The sequence below is a fragment of the Erpetoichthys calabaricus genome, chromosome 8, assembly GCF_900747795.2.
Source record: "Erpetoichthys calabaricus chromosome 8, fErpCal1.3, whole genome shotgun sequence".
Taxonomy (NCBI): Eukaryota; Metazoa; Chordata; class Cladistia; order Polypteriformes; family Polypteridae; genus Erpetoichthys; species Erpetoichthys calabaricus.
Window position 1 is genome coordinate 151,602,102 of NC_041401.2, and position 19,651 is coordinate 151,621,752.

A 19,651-nucleotide genomic window follows, 5' to 3' on the forward strand; every position below is an offset into this window, starting at 1 on the left:
CATTGTCAGACCTTATGCTGGTGTGGTGGGCCCTGGGTTCCTTCTGCTGCAGGGCAATGCCCAGCCTTATGTGGCCAGAGTGTGTAGGCAGTTCCTGGATATTGAAGGGATTAAAACCATTGGCCACTGGCCTGTACATTCCGCAGACCTGAATCCAACTGAGAACTCCTGGGATGTTATGTATCGGTGCATCTAACACTGCCACATAGTGCCACAGTCTGTCCAGGACCTCACTGATGCCCTGATCCCGGTCTGAGAGGAGATCTCCCTAGGACACCATCAGCTGAAATTCATGCACATTGGATCAGCCTGTGATTTCAATTTTTGACTTTGATATGATGTTGAATCCAGCATTCAATGGTTTGGTGATTTTGGTTTCTATTGACCGTTGTTACATCATTTTGTTTTCAACAAATTACATAGTATAACTCAGTGTATTAGAAAATGAGATCATATACCTGTATAATATTTAACTTCGTGCTTTGCTCTGTGATAACACTTTACATATGAGAAGTCTTATTTTTTGTACCTAGGACTTTTAATATGTTTAACTAGTTTGGGACTTTACATAATACTTGATTCAGAGGTGTATTTCTGGAATATGCCATTTATCTAATACTGTTTGGTGAAAATGAAAATATTTTGAAATGTGTTATGGAAATGAACTTTACTGATAAAGGCTGCTTTTCTCTTAGGAGCAAAAAAAGGAAGGCTATGTATGAATTTCACATATAACAATGGCTCAAGGATCTTCTTTATTTAGTATTTTCCTGCCTCCAGTGTGACAATGTTTTAGGTATTACAAAAGACTGGATTCATTTGAAGGATTATTGTGTTGGGTGTTGGCAGAATTCACATCCAGAGCTCAAATTAAACGTGTCAAATCCTGAAAAAAAGCTGTTCATGGAGGACAGCCCAAAATTGTATAGCAGTTTAAAGAGTTCTTTAAGAATGTGAAACATTTCCTCAAGGCGGAAGTGAGGGATTGAATAGAACTTTTGGAAACCTTTTGTTACTGTTTTACCTGTGGACCACCACTTACAGAACTAAAGATAAAATAGCTATTTTGCATATATATGGCTATACTATTTCAGTTGTCTTCACATATGTCTTCCTATGTACATGTAGGAGTTTGAAGATAATATTTACTTTAGACTATCTTTGTAAGACATTAAAATAAACTGGTAACTCACTTTGACGCAGCACTACATACATATTAAAGTGAACTTTGATTGTAATACACTGCATGGTAAATAATAAAATGGTGAACAATGAGCTTGATAGGAGGTTAAGGGAATGGATTCATATATTGGAAGACCTATTTAGGCACATATACCAGAGGACAAGTAAATAGTTGAAAATCAATACTAGAATCTCCAGCATGGGCGGACATTGACATTTGAGCTTGGGGAGCCATGCCAGCCATTGAAGATAATTGCATTTTTTTACGTCTTAACTAGACTGCTACATGTTTACACCACATCCCATGTCAAATATGGCACATTTTTCACAATGTAAATTTACAATGTGACCTGACCTGTGAAGTCTTATTTACATTTAAAATCTCGAAATTCCAAAAATGGAAGGAACATTTTCTGCACACCGCACCAGTGTGTCACTGGGTGAACACACATACACACCCACAATTCACCTAAGCTGCATATCTTTGGACTGTGGGAGGAAACTAGAGCAATCGCACATGGACCCACATGCAAACTCCATCCGGGGTGCAACCCCCGGACTCCTTATCCACATCCATTGCATGTCTGTGCGTCGTATTTGTTGATTATTAACATATTTACATTACCTGTGGCCTTAATAAAATTGAGGAAAAAATACCCTTTGAGACTTATTTTGGTAATATAGTGCATCTGTTGTGGGTTAAGGCAACCTGCTTACAGATGCTAGGCTCAGTCATGTGACAGGAAACAGGCTATACAAGGTGTATAGAAATGTCTGTAAATAGACAGGAAAGCAGGAAAGAAAGAAAATGATCCATAACAATATTTGGTCACCATAGATGAAGGACTGGAATACAGCAACAGTTGAATGATGAAAACATTGTAAAATCATCAGTCTTGTTATTTAGGAGCAGTTGTTTTGGTACACACAAGTTTCTTTGATACAGGTTTGAATTTTTAGAAAGGAAGATGTTAACCCAGAAAGAATGCCACGTCATCATGGGTGCATAACTTAAAAGAGTGGCTCTATCAGTACTGCTCCCATAAACCTCTAGTGACCTGAATTAAAATCCTGACCTAAACATCATCTTACTGGAGTTAGCATGGTTTCTCCTGGTACTTTTGTGGATTTTTTTCAGGCACCTGTGTTTCATCCTGGGTATAACGTTAAACTGCATCTGGCCCTGCAAGTGGTCCTCCAGCTTGCAAGAAAATCATGGGGGTTGGTGGCAAGATTAGCAGCCACCGTAAAAATAACTTTGTGCAGCTCTGAGACGACAGACACGACTATTTTCTGCTCCCCGAGGGAGCAGCTCTGTTGCAGCTGCCCATAGAAACACTGCTTACATTATGAAGGGGATGGGGGGAAAGCCTTCGGGAGCCCCTTCCCTGGAGGAGTCAAAACCGTCAGAGAGCCAATGGGGTCAGGCCTGTCGGGGATCAGGTGTGCTGATTCGTCACCTGCTGCACAGAAGCACTCGGGTCCCAATTTGAGGCAGCCCATCCAGGTAGGCGCATGGAACATCTTGTCTCTCCGGCATGACGATCATCTTCCTCTGCTTCGTAAACTCTGCATTTCAGTGGTGGCACCCTCTGAGGTGCACAGACCTGGGACTGGCCAAATCTTTGTAGGTGGATACACCTTTTATTGGCCTGTTTGGTCTGATGGCTGTCATACTCAGGGAGTAGCTGTTGCTATGGCAGATCGGCTCCTTCCAATGGTGTCTGATGTCACTCCTTTCAACAAGTGTATCATGAGACTCAGATTATGGCACTCTCTGGATGCCTTGTCTGTTGTCTCAGTGTATGCTCTGACCAAGGTGAGTGATATCTTGGTGAGGGAGACATTTCATTTGCAACTTCGCTCTGTGGTTGATGGGTGCCTGCAAGGTGACACTCCTATCATCATGGGTAACTTCAGTTCAACCACTGGTACTGACATGGCTAGCCATGAGGATTGTCTCGGTCCCCATGGGTCTGGTGACTGCAGTGAAAGTGGCTCCATGTTCCTTGACTTTGCAAAAGGTCAGGGGCTGCAGATCGCAGCCAAATCTGTTCCTTGGAGAATTGCAGTCAGAGCGGCTGATGGAACGGTCTATATGAATGACACTGCAGTTGTGACCTGCTGGGCTGGGTACTTTGAGCACCTGTTTACAGCTGATCCTCCAGCTAGGATGTTGGATATCTCTGGGTCCACGATTCTTCAGGCTGATTCTCCAGTTAACTGTGAGCCACCCAATCTCACTGAGATTGCACAGGTGGTGAAACACCTGAGGGTAGGGAAAGCTGCAGGGATCTGTGGTATCTGGGGTGAACTTCTCCAGGCTGGTGGTAAAGCTGTCCTCCTGGCATGGCAAGCAATTTTTGATTTCATTTGGAAGACTGGCATTATTCCAACTGACTAGAAAATGGGACTTGTTGTCCCTATCTGGAAAGGTAAGGGTGATCACCTGGATTGCGGTTACTACAAGGGGTATAACACTTGATGCTGGGTAAGGTCCTTGCTAGGGTCATCCTCAATAGGATCCATGATCAACTGCTCACCTACCAGGTACCAGAGCAGTCTGGTTTTACGGCTAAGAAGTCTACCATTGACCGCATCCTGGCACTGAGGGTTCTCCTGGAGCACAAATGCGAATATTGACAGAGCTTCTTTGCAGCCTTTGTAGATTTTTATAAAACATTTGACTCAGTTGATTGAGCTGCCCTATGGGACATCTTGAAAGTTCGTGGGATGCCCTCAAGGTTGCTGGATATCATGGCCGGCCTGTACACTGGTACTGTGCAGAGTGGAGGCAAAACCTCTTAAGTTTTTCCCAGTTAATTTTGGGGTTTGTCAGGGGTATATTCTTGCTCCTACTCTGTTCAATGCTTGTATGGACTGGGTGTTGGGCAAGGTCGTGGGGTCCAGCGGCTGTGGGGTATCTGTTGGTGAAGAAAGATTCACTGATCTTCACTTTGCTGACGATGCTGTGATCTTCGCGGGGTCAATGGAGGCTCTTACTGGGGCTCTTGAGAGACTGAGCGAGGAGTCTGAGTGTCTGGGCTTGTGAGTGTCCTGGATAAAAACCAAGACCCAGAACTTTAGTGACCTCTTGGACACAGCCATCAGCAGATTGTCTGTCTGCGGAGAGAGTGTTGAACTTGTTGAGAGGTTTACTTACCTCGGGAGTCACATTCATGTTTCTGGTGACTTTTCCTATGTAGTCAGTAGATGGATTAGGAGAGCATGCGGGGATGATGTGGTTGCTGGAAAGGGGTGTGTGGCTCTCCCAATCTCTCTGCAAAAGGACAAAGGTCAAAGTCTTTAGAATCCTGGTGCTTCCTGTCTTACTATATAGTTGCAAGATATGGACACTATCCAGTAACCTGAGACAAAGACTGGACTCCTTTGGTACTGTGTCTCTTCAGAGAATCCTTGGGTACCGTTGGTTTTTTTGTCAAATGAGCAGTTGCTCACAGAGCCCCAAATGAGGTACATTACCTGCATCGTGAGGGAGAATCAGTTATGACATTACGGCCATGTGGCGCAATTCCCAGAGGACCCGAGTGGCTGGACCAGGCCAAGGGGACACCCACGTAACACCTGGCTGCGGCAAATAGATGGTCGTTTCTGGAGGGTAGGACTGGACCATGTGTCTGTCTGGGGAGTTGCCAACCAGGATCCCTATCTTGTTTCATTGTGTGGTGGGTGTGGCAACACACTGTACTGGTGCATGCTCCCCAACCTGACCTGACCTGTGTTTCCTCCCACCTCAAAGCAAGATGCAAAATATGAGTAGTTACCTTAGAACTGTCCCTTTTTAACTTACTGTGATATATGATGGGATGGCAGTACTCCAGTCTTGGTTCCAACTTTGCACCTGATTTTTCAGGGTTTGATCATCTAAGTATATTTAGAAAATTGAAGGATGGCTGAATCTGCGCGTGTGTGTATCACCTACTATGGACAAGTGTCTTCATCCAGAGCTATGAAAAATAAATCTGAAAAGAATGTAAACATTCAGTTGTGGTTTCTCATGACATTCTAATGACATCAGCATAACAAGACATCAAGATGAGTCAAATAATACATCAGGTGGAGGTTTTCTCGTATGGATGAGTCAGCAGGCGCCGGACCTAACAAACTGAAGTGACTTCAAAGAGCTCATAAGTAATTTTTAATTGGTAATGAGTAAGTGAATTAAAATGAAGCAAAAAAGATAAATAATTAAGAGACACCACGACAATAAAAGCAACCCTTAGCAAATCTCAGGATTTCAAATAGATGTTACCTGTAGTACTAGACCTACCTTATTACTATTTTTCAACAAATTCCAGAGTTTTGAAACCTAAGAAACACATTTCTGGTTTTATATTCATGTTTTCCTTTGAATTTTAAAAGTTGATATTCATGTTTTTTATTTCACAAGGCTATTTTGCAAATCACTTGACCTCGATCCTTCGCTGTTGACATAATAGATGTTATTCTATAAATATGGCAAAGTTTGCAATACACAATGTCCCTTAATAGATAAAACAATGTCAATAGAATTTTTACTGTGCATTAGCTTATGTTCAAAGTAGGCCATAGGATTTTGTTTTGGGTTTCAAATTTTGCTTTATATTTGACCCTCAAGGTTGTGTCTTGTCCTTTTGATAGTGCTGGTTTAGTTTTGACCTCACGGTTCTGACCCTTGCTTTGCCTGACCATGTCTTTTTTTCTTGTAATCATCTCCTTGTATTTTTCACATATCATAATAATCTCCAGGCAATTTAATATGTTCTTAACATTACCTTAATATTAATTCTGAGGCAGTAGCCAGAGACAGTAAGCCTCAGATTAAAGCAGGAGTTAAGTTAATAAGAACACTGACATTTACTTTAGAAATTGATATTAACAGAATCCTGCAGCCACTGTGTCCCTCTAGGATCTGGATTAGGTACCCCAGAATACACTCTTTATCACAGCACTGTACAATACAAATCTTGAGAATTGTTGAACTTCAGTTATGCTCCTTTGAATAAGTTTGGTTGATTGAGGGTCAGATGTAGGAAGTCAGCAGTGTGAACAGTCATGAATTAGTGTGATAGAGCCAGAGTGCAGCTCAGCTACCACATACACTTGAGTGCAGATGCTGTTGTTAACATTATGGTCGATGTTCAACAAAAGGACCCACTTTCATCAACCACAAACAGCATTTGTGGGAATAAGTATTATAAAAATCTAAGCAGAGAGGTAACTGTATTTATATTTTAATTATCAGAATTTAGTTTATTTTAAAAAATCATTTTAATTAAAAAAAACATCTTACATTATTATCATCTTGCTGGTGCAGTGGTTACTGTTACTGCCTCACCACTCTAGAGTACCAGGTTAGAATCCTTGTCTGCAAATTCTCCAAATATATGCATTTTTTTACTAGCATCTCTACTTTTCCTAGTTCATCCTAAAGATATTCTCTTGTAAAACTGTTAGTAAGTCTGGCAGTGTCTTTTTATTTCACTTTGTATTTAAATCAATCCAAGGGCACCTACTGTATTGTTATAATACAAAGTACGCTATTTTAGCAACAATCCAATATGCCACATAATTGCACAAAGTTCCTTTCCAGAGTACTACAGAAAATGGAGCCAGAGCAAAGAAATAAAAATCTTTTGTTTTAATGATGGGTAATTCTCCAGGTTAATAAAGTTCATTCATAAGAGGTGATGAGACTAAGCTCCTGAAAATTGTGTAAAAGTTCAGCAATTGCCAACATAACATTGCTTTTATTTTATATAATAACAAAATAGGATGGTGAGCACTGCAGTGGTCCAGTGATGTCTCCTATTGTATTATTCTTTCCTGACAATCCAGACATTATCAAGGTAGGATCCACCTTTGACCAGTGTTTTTGCATTATGTATTTTGTAGTCGAAATAAGGTACTCCAGGTCCCAGAAGAAGTATCGGGGTGCCAATCCAGTCATTCCTGTTTAATTATAGTGTCACGAATGAAACAAATAAGGCCACTATGTATGCCTATGTAACAAATAATTGCAAACAAATACGTCAATCCTTTCTCATTCTTAAGATATTTTAAACTCCGTCCATTAGCTCAACTAATTCAAAACTGACTGCCTCTCTTTGGCAGCGGGAGGCTTTAAAGCCAGAAGACTGGAAGTGGTGGAGTCAGTTGTCCTCACTGGGCGTCTTCTCCCCACTATGGAGGGAAAATAAGAGGAGAAAGTTAGCATAAGTGCCCCCTCTCAGCCTGGGGTGGTACTACCTGTTTTAGGGAAGCCCGGAAGGTGATCCACAGATGCAAATGCATGACAACTCATGTTGCCAAGCAGCAATCAAGACATAACCTAAACATGGTATGAGAAACCAAAAAACAGAAAGAACCAAATAACAAACACAAAAGATCTGAAGATGTATTTTTCCACATCTTTTACTGTTCTGAACAGGTGGCAAAAGAAAAATTTCCACTTGAAGAGCGCCACTTGCCACCTGTTTCACTGTCACTCAAAGTAGTTTGATTTGATGGTGAATAATGTTGTCATTTATCTATATAAAGGTATCTGTGAATTCTTGCTACATTGGCAAGAAAAAGTACAGTATGTGAACCATTTGGAATTACCTGATTTTCCACATTAATTGGTCATAAAATGTTATTTGATCTTCATCTAAGTGTAACTGTAGACAAACTATTATAATGTTTCATATCTGTATTAAACACACCCATCAAACATTTACAGTGTACTGTGGAAAACGTAAGTGAACCCTTGGATTTAATAATTAGTTGTACCTTGTTTGGCAGCAATACCTCTATTAGGTGCTTCTAGTAGCTGCGGATCAAATTTGTAGAATATTCAGGAGGAATTTTGGACCATTCTTCCTTACAAAGTTGCTTCAGCTCAGCCATATTCCTAGGATGTCTGGCAAGAATGGATCTACTGAAGTCATTCCACAACATCTCTTATTGGGTTAAAGTCTAGGCTCTGTAGTAGATTTTCTCCAATGTTTAGAGTCATTGTCATGCTACATCACACATTATCCTGTCAGATTCCTTGATAAGCTTAGAAATTCATTTCCCCCTTAATGATGGCAAGCTGTCCAGGCCTCTAAAGTCGGGTTTATACTTCTTGCAATGCGACGCATGCTGCAGTGGATGCTCCTGCTATGCAAGTGTTGTACTGTTTATACTTGCGCGTGTACTTTACATAAATCTGGAGGAATCCACCAGGTGGCAGTGCGAGATATTACCACGGTGAAAGTGATATCAAGTATAAATCTTAGGATTCTAAATATGCAGAGAGTTGGAATATCATACATTTAATGTGTTCTGTGCAACGATCTATTGCTGTCAGGTCTGGAGAAAGCCCTAGAAAAAAAAGACAGCACAGAAGATGGTATGTGAGATTTTAAAATGTATCGTGTCATTATGATCGGGAATATGCGACACTTGAATATAAAAGCACCATGAATGCATCTGAATGTCGGCATTTTGCTTCACCACATCAAAGCATTCATCAAACATCGAAGCATGCACATCGATCTCATAGGATCCACAAAGCTGCTTTCTGTCACATGTAGATAGTAACCAGAGACTCTGACGTCACATTCCAACTTTTAGTACACTGCACCCCCCGACTTTTTGCTGGTACTGCAACTCACACACACGCGTCGCGTTAATTTCTGAGGACCTGCTGATAGGACATGTCAAATGAACGCTGGGAACGTGTGGCAGCCATGATGTGTGCGCATACGCATTCTGAACATGAAGTATAAACAAGCCCTAAGTCAACAAAGCAGTCCAAATCATTATGTTCCCTCCACTGTACTGAAACAAAAACAAGAGCATAAAATGTAGGGGCACCAATAGGTGAGCCCTGTAAAATTGTTGACACAAAAAAAACAGTTTTACAAATCATCAAGAAGCTAACTTTTTAGATGAGAGTTCAAGATAAGATTGAGCTGGTTATGAGGTGGCAGAGGCAGGAGAGGTGCTCTCCGATGACAAGAACCTGGAAGTGATGCCAGATGTTGATGGTCTTTCACTCATTGGATCTGCAGGCAGAAGAGAGGTATTAGGCAACAATGCCAACCCTCCATTTGGGGTGGACGTACCATTTGACAGGCCCCGAAGTTGTCTCTTAAGTGTGTGTGTGTGTGTGTGTTACAGGCCATCTCCCAGCTCTACCTTACAGAGAGCATCGGTGTTGATGTGGAGGGTCTAGGATGACGTTGAACATTTAATTTGAATGAATGGAAAACCTCACATCTCCCTGAACATATCCAAGGTGAAATGTATCCCTTGGTCCATAAGGTCTTCTTTCAGGATGTCAACCCATGCAAACGCCCCACTAGTTCCTCTGCAATCACTTTAAAATTGGCTTGTCACAATAGGATAGCCTCTGGATATCAAGTAGCATAATCCATGATAACCAGAATGTATTTATGTCCGCGATCTCAGGATTCAAGTAGACCCAAAATGTCTACACCGATCCACTCAAGGGAATATCAATTAATGGCACAAGAACAAGAGGAGCACGGTCCTTCCAAGGAATCTGTCACAATTGACATTTCAGGCAGGAACTACAAAAGTGACAGACCTCCTCATTAATTCCAGGCCAATAGAAGTGGAGTTTAATACATTCTAAAGTTTTATTGGACCTGAGGTGGGTTACTAAAAAGTGAGCATGATCATATTTGATTACAAAATGCAGGCCCTGAGGCATTGGATGTGTGACAAGCCTCGCCGGTAGTCAAGACCTCTACCTGGAGAAGCTGGCATAAAAGCCGCTTTATGATTATCATGTTGGAGCACTTCAGGCACATCTCCTAGCTACTACAGTCTATCTGCCCTGGGTGTGTGGTTGCCAGTGAGCCTCACAGTGCTAGTGGATAGTGGGCATACAAGTTACCTCTGAGGCAGAGAGGGGTGGGCAGAGGGGTGAAACAGCTTGAAGATGCCACCAAATTGTTGACTAAATGCAGTGTCTGCAAACGCTGATCTCAGAGCTCATTTTTTACCAGCTTCTCTGGTGGTCCCACCCCTTCGGGAGGTTGAACAAGTTTATGACATATAATGTGTTTGTGGTTAGTAGGATAGCAGTGTGGTGTGCCTTGGCAGCAAGTGTAGAGTAAAATTAGGACAGGAATGACTCTGTGGGTGTGGTAAATGATAAATTAGGATGCATGTCTTAAGAAAAATCAGATGACTAGTGATTACATGATGTGGATTTATGGAATACAATGGAAATGGCCAAGGACTGGGCACACTATTAGCAGAGGCAGAATAAGATTTGGGTCGGAAATATGCTATGGATGTGTTATAGGACAGATGTTATTGCACGTAATTGGAAGATTACAGAGGTGGGGGTGTGGACATTATGGTGTGGCAGAATGGGGAATTGGACACATTAACAAAGGATTGAGCAATTTAGAGACAGGTATAGTATACAATTTGGGCGGTAGGTGCACCTGATTCTTTCCACATGTATAGGGCAAATTATTAGAAGAATAAGGGGACTGCAGATGTCATGGACTAAACTGATGGAGCACAGTAGAAATAGGAAGATTCAGATCAGATCGGAGGCAGCATAGTGGAAAGGGTATAATACATTTTAGCCTGGATTTGTCCTATGGGTCTGGAAGTGAACAGGTCAAGATGTGCATTGACACTATGATGAGGACCACAAGAGCATGTGAAATGACCAGATAGATAGATAGACATGAAAGGCACTATATAATAGATAGATTTGAAGGGCACTATAGAATAGATAGATGCAAAAGGCACTATATAATACAGTAGCTAAGTGTTGCTTCAGTCTGACCCCTCAAAAACTGCACCCCCGCCCAATTTTTTTTTCACCAGCTGCCACTGATTCATTCAATGATAATAATAATAAACTTGACCTTCTAGAAATAAATAGTTCAATATCACATGCATAATATATCAGTACACAAGCCATAAAAAATAGTACACATGTAATATCGAAATAAAATCAATATACTATCTCATATATATTTCTCTTCTGGTTGGTCCTGCTTCCACTTCAAAACCGGTCCCGCCCACACGCAGCCGACACGGCATTTCTCGATTCCTATTCGTCCTCTTCCATGTCATGCACTATACTGGCCTGCTGAGCGTAATACATCCAACAAGTACTCGAGGTGCTGCCACAAGTGTAAAGTAGCTTTACCACCTTTGCGGGAGCCACCTGTGTCTTTACAACAGCTTCTTACACAGCAAACATCAGAAGCTAAAAATTATCGTGAACACATTCGAGAATACAACTCTTCTCTAGCGTTTACTTCCATGGGTGCATAGATAACCTCCTGGCCACGGACCATACTGTTTTAAAATACACGGGCAAATTTATCACCAAATCTCTCCGCTATATGCCAACACTTCTACCTCTCCAGGATATGGACAGTTGTACGTTTTTGACACAGTGCAAGCTACTGAAGTATGCTAACAAAATTAAGCAAACTCTGTATGCAGCGAAAATTTACTTCTCCAGCTAGATTCCATGCTCAGAACCATCAACCCCTTCGCTAAATCATACAAACACATGCATGAAATCGCTCAGTCCAATCCAACAGCATCTGTACGCATGGTTTGCAAGGAAAATCCTAGGCAGGATTTACGACGATACAATGCCCCGACATGTCACACTGATGTTGCAGCGATTTTCATCGGAGAAGATGGCGAACCGCCTGCCGAAAGGGACATTTGCATCTATCCCATAGGCAACTCCTGTAAACAGATTTCCACGCTCAATATGAATTGCAATCCTATGGTTTACCCACTTTTATTCCCTTACGGAGACATTGGCTGGCACAAAGATTTACAACATGTTCCAGATAAAAGAATCGCCAAGCGAATAAGGCTTACTCAATGCCAATTTTATGTGTACAGATTAGCAATGAGGAATACATTTAGTATTTTGAACTCCAGCGGCAAACTATTCCAACAGTACGCCGTAGATGTGTGTTAAAACAGAGGGTGCTTGTCTCAACTATCTCAGATTACATCAACAAGATCTGCGCGTGGAACAATACAAAGGACTATCAGACGCACTGCAAGCAAACGCTGAAAATAACGTATGTGTAGGCAAAATGATCATATTATCGTCCACATTTCCAGGAAGTCCAAGATACATGTAACAAAACTATCAGGATGCCATGGCCATAGTACGTAAATTTGGAAAGCTTGATTTATTTATCACTTTCACATGTAATCCTGCTTGGCTGAAAATTCTACAATACATGCACACTGCGTCTTTCAAGAAGTATTTATTTCTTCTTGATTTCTTGATTTTCTTGATTTCTGAATTCCTTTCTCACCGTTTTCCGTTCCTATTCTTACGGGAGTTGGCTAGTATTATATACTGTTATAAAAAACAACAATCATTCAACCTTAGGGCAGTTAATTATCAGTTAAATAAGCCATGTTCATCAGTCCTAAGGAAAATATAGTGAAGTTAATGATGATCTCCATTTATTGTTCAATCAAAATATGGTGCATAGAGACCAAGTAGGCAGCACAATTCACACAAAAGTCTTGAAAGTGTATTTTGAACACTGTAGGTTCTTCATCAGGGCTAAAAAGGATTCACAGTCTTGGTGAGCATGTAGCTGTGTGTAATCAACATAAGTGCAGTAAAGAAAAAATGTAATGTTTTTTAGTATCTAATAGATAAATGCAGAGTGTGTGCATGTATGTTTGTCCAGTATACAAATCCACCACTTTAAACAGACCTCCACCAAATTTTGCAGATTCCCTATTTCTACAGAGGAACGCAATAGACTATGCTTCATTCCAAAATTTGACTGTACCTAAGTGTTATTAGAGAAATGTCCCTTAAAAATATTTTTGCAACCTGGCACTGGTATGCCAAGTTGCTCCACACAGTAGGCTTAGTCAATGAAAGTTTGGTTTTGGACCAAAGATTTTCTTCTCAGAAATTTAAGTGACTATACCTGCACTTAATTCCACTCTTGGCAGAGCTGGTGTTTCCTTAGGAGGCACTAGCTCTCCGGAAATGTGTTCTTTTGAAATTGCAGCGTTTTAAGTAACTGAAAAATATAGAGATATGATATTAAAAGGCGATATCCCTCCCATAGTGATACGGTGGTGAATAATCACATAAGAGAAAAAGATATACCTTAGCTTTCTTTTCTGACGATTTTACGCGGCATTACAGACGGAGGAAGCCATAGCATGACAATACCAAGGTGGGAACTTGATGTATACAATCTGCCATTTTCCGTCGCTGTGCTGAAAGGATTTTCGGGACGAATGACACTATCACCCATTCGTCCGTCCACAGGCTTCAAAGTGTCTTGGCAGCAGTCCAAGCCTTATATACTGGTTTCTCCACGTGCAGGCTCTCTCTCTGGTCTCCAAACAAGGACAGGAAAGGACTCAACCCTACCTCCAAAAATACAGGAATAGCACAATGCCTACTTGCAGTTGTCTCATTCTCCAAACTGCTAAACTAGTGGTTTCTAAATGTAGCCTAGCCTCTGTGTGCCATACTTGGTCTGCATGTGTGAATGAATCCATAAAACAATTTGCACAGAGACAGTGACATTAAACTTAATATTATAACAAACTTATTATAACAGCTGGGTATGTCTGATAGTTTTTATATATTATAATAAAAGGTAGTATTCACAAGGAAGATGATAATCGGTGATAGACAAGACTACTTAGCATAGATCTTGGATTATTTAAATTCATTAAGTGTAAATAAAAGTTGCTAAATTCTGTTTTTGGGGACAAATAAAGTTCTGTGTTTCTATCCATCTATTTGAAAGTGCAACATAAAAATAAAAATAAAAAACAAACTCATGTAAACACATGGTTTGTGAAAAAGAAATACATTACAGTATTTTAAAGAACCAGTTGAATCAAGATACTCGGGTAATGAAAAAATTACAAATGCTGAGATGTGTTGGTACTGCCTTCAAAGGAAAAAACTCAGTTCAAAGGGTTCATTAAGCCCACCTGGTGTAACTGTGTCCAATTTGTAAATCCAGTATGCCTTTCTTCTTAATAGGAGGTTGTTATAATCTCTGTCTGTGAGGTGCAGTTTAATGATTTCAATAACAGAGTAGAATAGCTGTGCTTCTATATCCATTTTATGCTAAAATATCTCAACACTGCCTGCTTTTCTGGATGTGTCCATATTTTACTTTTATATTCCAAGATTCTTTTGTATTACAGTTTTGAGGATGTCAAAACATTACATTGTTTACTCTATTACCCTTGAAAAAGTCAATACATCAACTACAGTTGAAACACAGAAAATGTCCAGTATTGTGAGGAGGAGTCTCAGACCTGGCAAAGACCCATAAAGAAGGCCAGGGGCTTCACTGGCTAGCCCAGAAAAGTCTCACCCAAGCAAGCCAGTCATTCCTTCTGCTGCTACCTGCAGGCTTCAGATAAGACAAGTTTGTAAATGGGGGGTTGCCTTAAAAAATTCTAAGAATGCAATAAAATCCCAAATTTCATAAAATGCTCTACATGGGCAGACAGTGTAAAAACTCTGGCTTATAATCAAAAGGGCAATATGAATTTTTATAAAAGAACATATTTTTTGAAAAAGGACAAAAACTTACAAAAAGGATTTTCCTGAAAAGCAGTCCAACGCTAACAAGCTCCAAAGTACTATACAAAAGAGTAGAATCCGGAAATAGAAGCAAAATAATAACAAGAAGAAGAGAATCCAAACAAAATGAGAAATACAGTAGTTACAACAAACTCAAAGACCCAGCAGCAGTGAGGACAGGGTGGCCCCTGCACTTGGGGCTCCACCCACAAAGCACATGTAAAGGCAGCATATTTCAAGAGATAAAACACAAATAACAACTGAGAAGTGAAACTGAAAAAAATAATATAAAAAATAATACTGAAGATTTTACAAAATCATCAATAACACAGAGAATAAATACGCACAACATCCAGGTTTTATTTTATGTATGAGTCGTACTTAATAAGCTCTCTATCATGACTAAATGCTGTCTTGATCATCCAATCCAACATATTTTTATATTTTTATTGTAAGGGAAGCAAATATGGGTGGTTCTTGAAAACAAATTGCAAATATGCCAGTGTATTAAAATATGCCTCCTTATCTTATTAGGCAGGTGTGAATATATGACAGCATATTTCAAGCTATCAGAATAACACTTAATAAAAGGCAGTATGTAAAAATGTAAATGTGAAAACAGTAATGTGATTTGACATGGAATAAATAAATCCTTTCAATACTTTATACTTACAAAAAGTACAAGGCTATGTATATGTTGCTCAAAAAAATTAAAGGAATGCTTTTTAATCAGAGTATAGCATCAAGTCAACAAAACATCTGGGCTATTGATCTGGTTAGCTAAGTAGCAGAGGGGGTTGTTAATCAGTTTCAGCTGCTTTGGTGTTAACGAAATTAACAACAGGTGCACTAGAGGGCCAACAATGAGACAACCCCCAAAACAGGAATGGTTTAGCAGGCGGAGGCCACTGACATTTTTCCCTCCTCATCTTTTCTGACTGTTTTTTCACTAGCTTTGCATTTGGCTCTGGTCAGTGTCACTACTGGTAGCATGAGGCGATACCTGGACCCTACAGAGGTTGCACAGGTAGTCCAACTTCTCCAGGATGGCACATCAATACGAGGAGGAACAGGATGAGCACTGCCAGAGCCGTACAAAACGACCTCCAGCAGGCCACTGGTGTGAATGTCTCTGACCAAACAATCAGAAACAGACTTCATGAGGGTGGGTCCTGTGCTCACTGCCCGGCACCGTGGAGCTTGAATGACATTTGCCATAGAATACCAGAATTGGCAGGTCCACCACTAGCGCCCTGTGCTTTTAACAGATGAGAGCAGATTCATCCTGAGCACATATGACAGACGTGAAAGGGTCTGGAGGAGCCATGGAAAATGTTATGCTGCCTGTAACTTCATTCAGCATGACCGGTTTGGTGGTGGGTCAGTGATGGTCTGGGGATGCATATCCATGGAGGGACGCACAGACCTCTACAGGCTAGACAACGGCACCTTGACTGCCATTAGGTATTGGACCCATTGTCAGACCCTATGCTGGTGCAGTGTGTCCTGGGTTCCTCCTGGAGCACAACAATGCCTGGCCTCATGTGGCCAGAGTATGCAGTCAGTTCCTTGAGGATGAAGGAATTGACACCATTGACTGGCCCCCACGCTCGCCTGACCTAAATCCAATAGAAAACCTCTGGACCATTATGTTTCGGTCCATCCGACGCAGCCAGGTTGCACCTTAGACTGTCCAGGAGCTCAGTTATGCCCTGGTCCAGATCTGGGAGGAGATCCCACAGGACACCATCTGTCGTGTCATTAGGATCATCTCCTGACATTGTCAGGTATGTGGGGGCCATACAAACTACCAAGTACGATTTTGAGTTGCTGCAATGAAATTTTGGCAAAAAGGACTAGCCTGCCGCATCATTTTATCACTTTGATTTTTGTAGTGTCTTTGAATTCAGCCCTTTGTAGGTTGATAATTTTCAATTCCATCAAGCGATGTGGGATCCTTTCATTCCTAACACATTACCCAGTCCATATCAGTATAGATATCCAGCGTGATTTTTTTTCCATTGAGATCTGATGTGTTCCTTTAATTTTTTTGAGCAGTTTATATTCAAATCAAACTCAAGAGAAAAGTAACATACAACGTATGGTCAAATCTACAAATGGCTGAAAGTCAACATAAAGGCTGTGCCTGTCTGCTTCATGGCTGCACAGTTCCGCTTCTAAGTTCAGCCTATTCCCATATTTATTTTTAAGGAATGTCAAAGGCTACTATTTTGACTTATATTTCACAGTCCTTAGTCTTTTCTGGAGTTTCCCTAACATTTTTAAACAGTATTTTACATAAATCCAATGAAAGTCAATACTTGCTAAGGTATCTCTTGTGACAAACGGCCGGGTCCCATGCCCGGCCGGGATGCCCCTGCTGTGTATGTTCCGGGGGAGCAGCCATGGACAGCTCAATACCTCCCCCGGGGCGCTTGGTGGAAGCCTCCCTGGCCGACGCTGATTCCCCAACCTCCCGCAGGGCTCCATGAGAGATGGAGTCCTCCACAGCTTGGTTGGGGCCTGGGGTGGCCGCTAGGGGGGGCTGTCTCCTTCCAACAGCCCGGCTGAACCTGGAACGCTTCCGGGTGGGTTAGAAAAAGGGCCAGCCACCACCACTCGAAAACCAGAGTTGGGAGGAAGGAGGCGAAGCTTGAGGAGGAGTGGTGGTAAAGGAAGAGAAGAGTGTTGTGTGGTAATTGTGCTTTGTGGGACTGTGTATTGCCTGTGGGTCATGGGGAAGACGTGCGCCCACGGGTGAAGAAAAATAAAAAGTCCATTGGTTTATTACGTGCCTCTGTGTCGGGTCTGGTGCAATATAGCGCCTTGTTACACTCTTTATACCTTATTAAGAATATATATTAATAATAGGACACAAGAAAAGGGAGAATTGCAAATTGCAAGACAAAGAAGCAAACCTGATATCCCTTTTGACCTAGACAGGTAGTGTGGCTTGTCCAAATGACCATGTCAAATTTCACCAATAAAAGTACTTACAATCTTTTGTCTTCTTCTATCTGTCCTGACTTAGATCGCTCCTGTCACTTTCTTTCCAATTTTAGACTGGGCTTTCCCTCTGGCTTAGAGTAGCTTTACATTTTGAATAATTTTGGAACCATTTTGTAGGTTATTGTTGCCGTACTTTAGTTACAGACAAACTACGCTTGAACTTCACCTAGAGGACTCATTGTGCATGTTCTTCCAACCCTGAGTTAAATTACAGGATTCTTTAGGCAGTATCTGGACAACTTACTTTAAATGAATCTAAGTTGTCAAGATTCAGTAAGACCAGTTCTCCAAACGTAGCCAGAAAAATATTTTAATAATATCCCTCATAGATCAATGGGAAGACAGTAATTGCCATATAGATAGATAGATAGATAGATAGATAGATAGATAGATAGATAGATAGATAGATAGATAGATAGATAGATAGATAGATAGATACTTTATTAATCCCAATGGGAAATTCACATTCTCCAGCAGCAGCATATTGATACAATAAATAATCCATATTACTAACCGAGAATGCTAAACCGGATGATGGACGCAGGCACATCCGGCCATGGGCCGTAGCTGCAAAAAGACGTACTGCGCCGGCGCAACAAACAGTCCGCGAGAGTCGGCTGAGGACCCGAGAAAGGCGGACAAAAGAGGGCGAGAGAGGCGGATGAGGGTCCGCGAGAGACGCAGGCGCAAAAAGAGTCCGACAAGAGCACAGAAAACAGGAGTGAGCACATACAGAAAGGAGTCACAAAAATGAGGCTCAACAAGCACCAAAATAAGGAAAAAAAACATTAAAGAGTACTCAAACGAGGGGAAAGCACGAAACACATTGCACACGAAACTAAACACACCAAAAAAAAAAAGAACAGACGAGCGCACAATAGCAAGGCACGACCATACCCCCGCCACCCTACAGGCACGGGACGGGACGGGACACACACCAAGAGGGGGATTCAACAAGCCCATGGAAGACCAAAAAAAAGAACACAAAACCACCCCACAGACCCCACAAGCAAGGGACGGGACACACAAAGAGGGGGAGAGAGGCGGATGAGGGGCCGCGAGAGACGCAGGCGCAAAAAGAGTCCGACAAGAGCACAGAAAACAGGAGTGAGCACATACAGAAAGGAGTCACAAAAATGAGGCTCAACAAGCACCAAAATAAGGAAAAGGCACATAAAAGAGTACTCAAACGAGGGGAAAGAGTACTCAAACGAGGGGAAAGCACGAAACACATTACACACGAAACTAAACACACCAAAAAAAAAAGGACAGACGAGCGCACAATAGCAAGGCACGACCATACCACCCCCCCCCCCCACCCTACAGGCACGGGACGGGACGGGACACACACCAAGAGGGGGATTCAACAAGCCCATGGAAGACCAAAAAAAAGAACACAAAACCACCCCACAGACCCTACAAGCAAGGGACGGGACACACACAAAGAGGGGGATTCAAACAAGACACAGGAACACAAAAAGAAACAAAACGCTCGCGCAACAACGATCCCCCCCACACATCCATAAGAAAAAATGTCTCGACTCCAAAAACGCAAAGCTCAACTAAAGCTTCTAACTAACGATGTACCTAAAAGTAAAAACTTTATGAACTGCATTAGATCCTACAATAGTTCATTTGCTTTTGCATATACCGGAGTAAATATCAGGCCACCAAAAGGCAATGGACCATACTGCTTTCGCATATGTGCACAAATACTGCATCGCATTGGAACAGTGCACCCTGAAACAAATCAACAACGCAAATATGCACAAATCTACATCCTAGATCCACATTACGCAATCTATCAATCAAAGTGTTGCATCGCAACAGGCACGGATTCAAAACGAAACACCTCCCGTCTCAGACATACGT